An 8,768-nucleotide genomic window follows, 5' to 3' on the forward strand; every position below is an offset into this window, starting at 1 on the left:
GGCTTCTCTTCCAGATCTGAAATTGCCACTGAGAGCAGTCTTCTTGATATATTGTGTGCACCTGCACCCTTCCATAGTCTTGATAACTGCATCGCTTTCTGGTGGCATGGAGCCAACCTCTGGGTCAGAATGCAGTGACTTCTGAAGGTAACTGTATGAGTCTACCCTCTAGTCATACATTCTTTATATGGATGCATAATTTGCATACGTCCTCTTCACCTTGACTCTGATTCAGCTCTTCTTTTTCAAGACCACTCCCTCTTGTTCAGAAGTGTCTGTCCCTGCTCTGGAAACCTTCCTTGGTCTGTCTCCATCCAAAGGTTCTAGTGTTCACTGTATGTTATTCATTTGATATTTGCCATATAATAATCTCTTGACTTTTCTTGTTTTAGAAGAAAAAGAATAGTCTTTCTTTGCACTGCTCACGGAAACAAAAACCACCCCAGACACATTGTAGGAACTCAGAATTCATTTGCTGAGTGAGTGTATGAGTGCATGTCCCCCTGGGAATGATTGGTTTGCTTTGAAAGCCCCTATACCATTAAAAACAGTTACTTTTAATAAGCACTTACTATGTGCCAGATACTGAACTAAGCACTTTACATGGGCTATGTCATCTCATCGTCATGTGAGGTAGGGACTGTTATTATCTTCATAGCTAGTAAGTGAGGGCACAGACATTCAACTCCAGCCAGTTGGGTTCCAAAGTAGATACTTGCAGTCCCCCAAGCAAAGATTCCTCCCTAGAGGAATCACATGAAAGTTGTAGCAACAAGCCAGTCACCCCAACTGGAGAAACAGCAAAAGATGTAGTGTACCTTCTTCATGAGAATAAATGAGGCATATTTCAAGGGAAAAGGTTTTCCTTCATGTTGGCTCTGGACACATCAGGTCACCTGGTTATTAGCTGTCTGTAATTATTTCATGTGCATTCATTTTGTTTACCCAAAAAAGACTACAGTAATTGTTATATAATAATTGTTTCCACATATTACCATGTATCAGGCTCTATGCTAAACACTTTACATTCAATATTTCCTTGAAACTGTGCAACGGCCCTGAACATTGATGTTACTATTATTCTTATTTTATAGGTGGGAAACTGAGGACTGGGAGGTTAAGTAAATTCCCAAAGTCATGCAGTCAATGGGTGTAAAGCTTCAGTCTCTCCTACCCCAAAATGTGTTCTCCTAAGTACTAAACCATTGAATTTCAAATTTCAGTGTGCATAAGCATCTCCTGGGGAGCTAGTTAAATGCAGATTTCCAGACCCTATCCTCAGAGATTCTCTAGTAGCTGTGAGGTGGCGTCTAGAATCTACCTTTTCAACAACTACTTATGTGACTCTAATGCAGTGCGTCCATGGCACACTCCACTACCATCTTCCCTCCCTGATGCAAGTAGCTGGAAGTAAAGTCTTCTGTAGGCTCTTCCCAGATGTTGGGTTTCAACATGCTGGCCACGAGAGATGCAGGCAATGCCTCAGATGTAGCATTCATGAGCTTGCCCTGCAGCCTCTGTCATGATCAACATTTCAAAAGCCTGTGGCTCTTTCTTAGGTATGGATTCTTCTCTTAAGGCTCCTTTGCTCTCCTGTTTTGGGAGGCCGGGCTGGAAACATTAAAAACCACTTTATCCTTATTATTTAAGGTATAGCCTGATCTAAATATCCAGCTCCATGTTTCTCTCTCCCTGGATCCCACACTGCCTCCTTCCCCACCTCACTGAACCTGCCACCCAGACAAAATGCATTTCCAGCACTAAGAGCCATAAAGCAAGCACGTAGAGCTTCACAACATCTTAACTTCTTCCCTGAAACAATTACTCCTTGGTTCTAAGAAGGGTAGTAGTGACGAATTTACACAGTAGCCCTACAATTTCCTTTTGTTCTTCACCAGAAATTAGAAAGATTATTTGCAAGAGTTCTATATTGTGTCTATCTTTTTGTTAATTCAATGAATTCAAGCCAGAGCCTTGCTGCCTTTTTTGCCCCAAGGGACATCATCGCAGAATTTTGGGAATGCTTTGGCTGCTCCATCACAGGGCTGCTTTTTCCATCCTTGCCTGTGTATCCTCTGGGGACCCGTGAGATGGGTGGTTCCTTCCCTAAGGGAGCTTTATCAATGTCTCTTTCAATATTAATGTGACACCTGCAGATGTGATGTTGAACAGCACCGGTTTGTTACACGGTGTAGAGGGTGGCATGACTTCCTGTGAATAACAGGTCCAAGTACGAGGTGCCGTGTGAAGTTAACCTGGCCCCAAAGGAAGAGCATGTGTTTACTGGGATGTGTGCGACCCCTGCCCCTCCAGGGAGAGCAGTCTTAGTAGCAAACGTTTCTAGTCAAACAGTGAGCAATGCAATGGCTTTGGACACTTGTATAAAGATGGCGAGACATGTTTGTACTAGAGTGGTGACTGCAAAATAGACTTTTGCTGACTGGTTTAGTGCTCTTTTGAATAATTTAATTTCTTAAATTATGTCTATGCCATTCCCAGGCCCCTATATTGAAACACAAAATAGTGGAGAACTACTAGACCAGATTCAGAGTTCTGTGATCATTCATTTATCCATTCATTCACAAATATTTATCTGACATCTATGATGTAACAGACACCATACTAGAAACTAAAGCAAAGTATGGAGTAAAACAGAGTTCCTTCCCTTAAGGAACTTGCAGTCTGGTGGAGGAGGAGAGAGGTTATAACGCCATGTGCTAAGTGCTGTTTTTATAATCACAGCACACTGTGCTGTGATAGCCCAGAGGAGAGGTTCTCAACCCAAACAGAAGGTGGGGGGAGGAGGAAAGAGATCAGGGAAAGTTTTCTAGAAGGACATTGGAAATGAGTATTTGGAGGCTACATGTATTTGGCAAGAAGGAGGGGGAAAGATCAAATAGGAGGCAGAAGAGAAAGGATGAACGGCTTCATCTTCTCCAGTTGTCAGTCAATCCTCGCCAGTTGTCCAGGTTTTACCACCTGTCAACTAAAACTTACTTGAGAGAAATCTCTCATCAAGAGGTTAATTGTGACACAGATTCCCATATCCGCGGCAAAAATCCATCACCTGTGCAGACTGCTTCTTTTTTGGCATCTGGAACAGTCCTGTCTGTTAGCAAAATGTGGATATTTGCAATAGAGTTATTTCCAGTATTCAGGTTCTGAGTTTCTTATCTTTCCTTGAATATCATCACTCTATATTTAAAACCTCTTGGAATTCCGTTCCAAACGGACTAAGGTCTTCTCCATCTCTCTTGGACCCCTATCTTCTTGGCATCCCAATCCTGAATTGAAGGTGTTCTCAGGGACACAGTCTTCATTCTTTCTTGTGAGCAGAATAGAATTCTCAGCCTGGGAAACCAGACACTCCCCAGGCAAAATTCATGACCTCACACCCTCTGCAGTTGCAGCCCCTGGTTCTTTTTTTTTTTTTTTTTTTTCTAGCTCCTGGTTCTTTGTGTATTTCTCCAATGCCAGAAGGACCCCAAGGAGACTTCCTCTCATTCCCACCACTTTGACCCTTGTTCTAGCCTCTACTTTGGGATTCCTTCAATCTGTAGCTCCACCCAGGATCTCCTTCCTCGCCTCTCTTCTGCCCAGCCTCTCTCCTCCTCCCCTCCCTAACCCTGTTCCTTTTTGCTCTATCTCTATTCTCAGTTTGTGTGTGTGTGTGTGTGTGTGTGTGTGCGTGTCTGCTGAATTCTGAGATTCCAAAGGGAAGGGATAAGGCTGCCTGGTGCCTGAAGAAAGTGTGAGCAGAGATAATTTCCGGATGACTCCAAACTTAACATGAGTCTTAATTCTATATATATTTTAAAGATGAAAGCATAAATACATTAATGAAGTGGTCAGCAGGAAGTAGATAAATCAAGTATCAGGGAATTTTATGGGAAGATACGAAAAACAGATCCAAGCCTAGGATCTTCTAGAATAACAGAGATAAGATCTTCTCTTTGATCTCTGGAGATAATGGCAGGGAATTTTTGTCCTGGGTGCTTACTGCAGGCAGCTCTCTTCTTTGTTGATCATTATTGTGTTTAAGCCACGAGAGTTCAGGAGGAGCCAAGGGCCAGAATCTAAGAGAAGGTCCATGTGAAATCCTGCAGAGCAGCTGCGGGCAGTTTGAGCAGTGATGCTCAGGCTCATTTGACGGGGGTGCTTTTAAAACAGCAGGGACCATATGCAGAGGCAGATGTCCCTGGGAAATGGAGTTGTTAAGTCCAGTCTAGGTGGTATGTGACTTTATGGCATCACAGAAAATGAGTGAGTGAGGCTGAGGCCACAAATCGTGTTGACAGTCTCAAACTGTAGGTGCTGTGAGCTGGGCCATCAAAGTCAGGGTGTGGTCTATGGAGGTGCACAGGCTGTGGAGTCAGATAGACCAGTGCTCCAATCTAGCTTCTGTACTGACCAGTTGTGACACCTTAGACCAGTCACTTCACTCCTCTGAACCTCGGTTTCTTCAAATGAAGATGAGATCATAAAGCCTGCCCCTCAGGGTTTTGATGTTGTATGTGAAGCCCTAGGCACAATATCTGGACAGACCTGGCTTTCCAGTAGCACCTACTCTAGCCTTACAGGGCAGAGCCAGGTGAAGCATCAGAACAAGGGTAAGACTCTAGAAACTGGGAATTGATTTGCATTTGACTTTGACATCAACACATGTATTAGTTAACTACTGTGCATTGGACCTGTGCTAGTGCCAGGGACATGAAGACCAGGATGGCCTGGGCTCTTTCTCAAGAAAGCTTTCAGGCTGGTGGGGGAGAAAACACAGGAACGGAGTGGCAGTGCCACGTGGTGAGTGCTGTGAGGGAGGTGTGCACATGTTGGGGTCATGGGGACTGGAGAGGGGGTCAGGGAAGGCATCCTGGAGCAGGTAGCCACTGAGCCTGGCTGGAACCCCCAGGGAATGGCTATGAGTGAGTTGTCACCCAGTTGTCTGCCACGGGAATGCAGAATAGCAAGGGGACTGAGCCAAGGGTGTCAGGACGGAGATGACCCAGTCTTACAGCTCCAGGACAGAATGACATGTCCCTAAGGCAGCTCACACAATTAAGATCCCAACCACTTGCCGCTACTTCACACTCACCTTGTCTGTCATTGACAGACCATTGGCAGCCCTTTCCATTGAGATAAATACAGTATGAGAGGGTAATTAGTTTGACTAATTTCTCAGCCAAGGGAGCTCTCCCAAGCTCCAATTTCCCTATGGTCTTTGAATTCAAATTGCTTTAGAAGTGAGAGTTAGAGGGGACCTGGAATCAAGGGAAGGGAGTGGAAAGGAGGATGGACACAAGTCAGGGAGGGGACCCAAATAACATATACTGAACTCACCTGACCTGAGCAATCAACTTTCCTCCCCACCCCCACCTCTACCCATCCGTCATTGATTAATTTACTAAACCGCTTTAATACATTTTTTGGCTTAAATGTTAACACACATGAGTCATCGTATTGGTTCTTCCAGGAAAGAGTGACCTCTGTTAGGTCACTTCTCACTTTCTGCGTCTCAGTTTCTTCATCTTTAAGATGGGAAATCTGGGTGACAACAATCTCTTTGGATTTGTCCATCTCTAATGTCTAGGACTGTGTGGATTTGAGTTTCAGATAGCTGCAGATCCCAAGGGAACACGGATCCCAAAGGGAAGGATGGAGAGTGAAGAAGAGAAAGGACTTTTAGGGCAGGGGAATTTGGCCACTAGGGGAGCCACTGAGCAACTCTGCATTGTACCAAGGCACCACGAGGTTTAGCAGCAGCCCTGGGGGCAAGTAGCTGTTTCCCAGGATTGCAGCGTGCTTCATTTGATATTCAGCCTGGGTGTGAGGGTTATTGATCCTTCTTACTCATATCTGTGTCCCCAGCATCTGGCACCATGCTTCGCACATAGTCTTTACTCAATAAAAGTTTATTCTTCCAGCTGAACTGAATACCCAGATCTCCCCGGGAGCCAGGGAGAGAGACACTGAATGGGGACAGAGGACAATCCAATCTTGCCTTCTGGATTTCTCTACAGATAACTAATCTTATCTATTGTGATTGATTCTTATTAGTTTTCCTCTCAGAAGTTTCACTTATTTCCAGTCCTGCAGACACCTCCCTTTCCTGCTATATCCTGAGCACCTTCCCTCTTGGCTTGGGGTGGAGGTCTTCTCCCTCCTCACACTACCGTCTGCCTTCTTTGTGGCTATGGAAAAGTAGAGGAGAAGATTCACAGTGCGAGTCAACTTGTTAGTATTTATCTTCAGCTATTTTCATGCTTCCTAAGTTCAGGCAGGCCAGGCTCCAGAGGTTCAAAGACTGTTGCGTGGTTGACAAATCTATTTAGAACTGAGATGCAAAAGTCAGCATGGGTCAGTGTCTACAAGGAGGGTGATCTTGACCATCTGCTTGTGGGAAGGAGATCTTTCTTTCCTGAGCAGGGAAATGGAAGGATAAAATTCCCCCTCCCCCAAGGAGAGAAAACATGTGGCTGAAGTTCTTTATTGAAGTGCTCGAATTCAGAAAACCTTAATGGCATCCAAGATAGCAACCCTGTACTGAGAGCAATGATGACCAGGGGACCCTCTCATTTGGAAAGTCCCTAACCTCTATTACACTGAGGTAACTTTTGGTAAATTTCACATAAAATATACATCAGACCATATTCTTGAAAGGCAGCCAGGTGTAGTAAGAAAAGCATGGAATTTGAAGACATATATTTATCTTCCGGCTCTGTTACTTCTTAACTCTGAATCTCTTTCCTTCTCTGTCAAATGGAAATAACTGTATCTGTGTTAAAGTTATTGTGAGGATTAAAGGAGAATATTCGTTTATTAATTCAACAAATATTTATTAAGCACTTCACTTATTAATCAGGATAAATAATTTTTATGCCTCAATAGATAAGCCCCTAAATCTCAGTGGTGCAACACAACAGAAGTCTGAAGACTCTGATGTACAGTGGTCAGGGTCCTTCCCCTTCCAGTGACTCAGGGATCCAGGCTTCCTCCATTTTGTGATGCCTCCTCTCATCACTTACTGGCCAAGTTTGCTCAGACAGGGGAAGAGAGAAATGGTGAGGTAAATTGCCTCTTCCATGTCTTGGACCAGAAGTGACACATCATTTCTACACCTGTGTTTCCATTTGCCAATATTTAGCCATATGCTTCCAATTTCACTCCAAGGGAGGATGAGAAATGTTTCTCCATTTTAGCCCAGGAAGAGGAAGCTGTGTGGAGAACAAATAGCGTTGTCTCTGCCACAGCATCTAGTGTGTGTCAAGAACTCTACTCAGTGACAGAGACACAGAGATAAGCAAACACAGTCCCTGTACTCAAAGACAACATAGTCCAGAGAAGAAAGTGCCGGCACTGTTAGCTCTTAGGATAATAAAATTCCCCTTTTATTTCTGTAATTCTACATTAATTCAATTCAATCCTGTATTCAATTAATTCTGTAATTTCACCACAATTATTATTATTCACCAAAGTGAGTCATTCCCATCTCCCTCCATTGATGGTAAATCCCTAGGGCTGCATCTATGTGACTGTATCTAATCACCTGTCAGTCCCCCATGTAACCTAATGGAGTACCAGGTAAGTGGCAGAGCTCCCTTCCCCCTATATTTGTTGAACGTGAGTGTTACATTGTATCTTTTTGTTTCTTTCCTTCGATTATACTTCTCTTCTCCGTCTGGTCTAGAGCTTCACCCAGGCTCCATCTTCCCCAGACCGACTGCCGCAGGCTAAAAGAGGAGACACCTTGTTCCTCAGCCCAGCTTCTCGTATGACATCTCAGGCGGTGCCCTTATCCTGGGTCCGAGAGAGATGAATCACCCCCCTCTCTTCTCTGTCCTCTCTCCCTGCTGGACTCTTTCCCCGTGACTAAGCATGAGATCAACCATGGGAGAACTACAGGGGCGCTCGGGAAAGGAACTGTCCACAGTGCTGACCGGCAAAGGCAGGAAGAGAGATGCCAACGGAGGCTGTGGTCGCTCCAGGGAATCGCCCGAGGCGACCTCACTGGGGTTCTTCCTTTGAGGTCGCCGCTAACACACCTCCCCCAGCCCCAACCCTGCAGGGCGGGGTGGGCAGCGCCCCGGACGCTGGCCCTTCTTCTCTTCCTGGGCAGAGTCTGCGGTCCCGGCCTCGGCTCACAGCTCTTATCCTCGCAGCAGCCAGGTCCTGCCATGTTGGTGAACAATAACGAACTCAGCCTCCCGTGTTCATCCTTACCCTGCACCTTTAATCAGGAGTGTTATCCGCGGCTCCTGCCCAGGCCTCATTTAGATTTCTTGTTTGTAGCAATAATACCCTTTTAATATGCTAAATGAGCGAGCAAATGAGCCTTCCTCCACTCGCGAGGTTTTTAAAAACATCCCTTCTTTAGTGGATGAAGGTCATTCTTTTGGTAGATTAATACTTAACTAGGAGGCTCTGTTTATTGTCTGGGGTCACTTCAGCGGCTGTCACAGCATATTAAAGAGCGCAGGATTGCCGGCGCTGGAACAATGCCGCTGGGTGGGGACGCGGGAGGGGCGGCCCGTGCCCGATTCCCTTCCCTGGCTCTCATTCCAACTCCGCAGCCGTTATTAACACTTTAATTTGTAGTGCATTAATGAATTCTAATCCCCATTATGTGTGGAGCGAGTGGACCTTCGGCAGGCCCTGTGCGACCCGAGTGCGTCCTGGATGCGGAAAGGCAGACTCACCCATGGATGGCACTGACATGGGCAGGGGCCCCGCCTCTTGCCAAGGGGCGGGCGGTGGCGGGGTGGGAGATGCTG

This window comes from Eubalaena glacialis, chromosome 10 (assembly GCF_028564815.1).
Source record: "Eubalaena glacialis isolate mEubGla1 chromosome 10, mEubGla1.1.hap2.+ XY, whole genome shotgun sequence".
In the NCBI taxonomy this organism is placed as follows: domain Eukaryota; kingdom Metazoa; phylum Chordata; class Mammalia; order Artiodactyla; family Balaenidae; genus Eubalaena; species Eubalaena glacialis.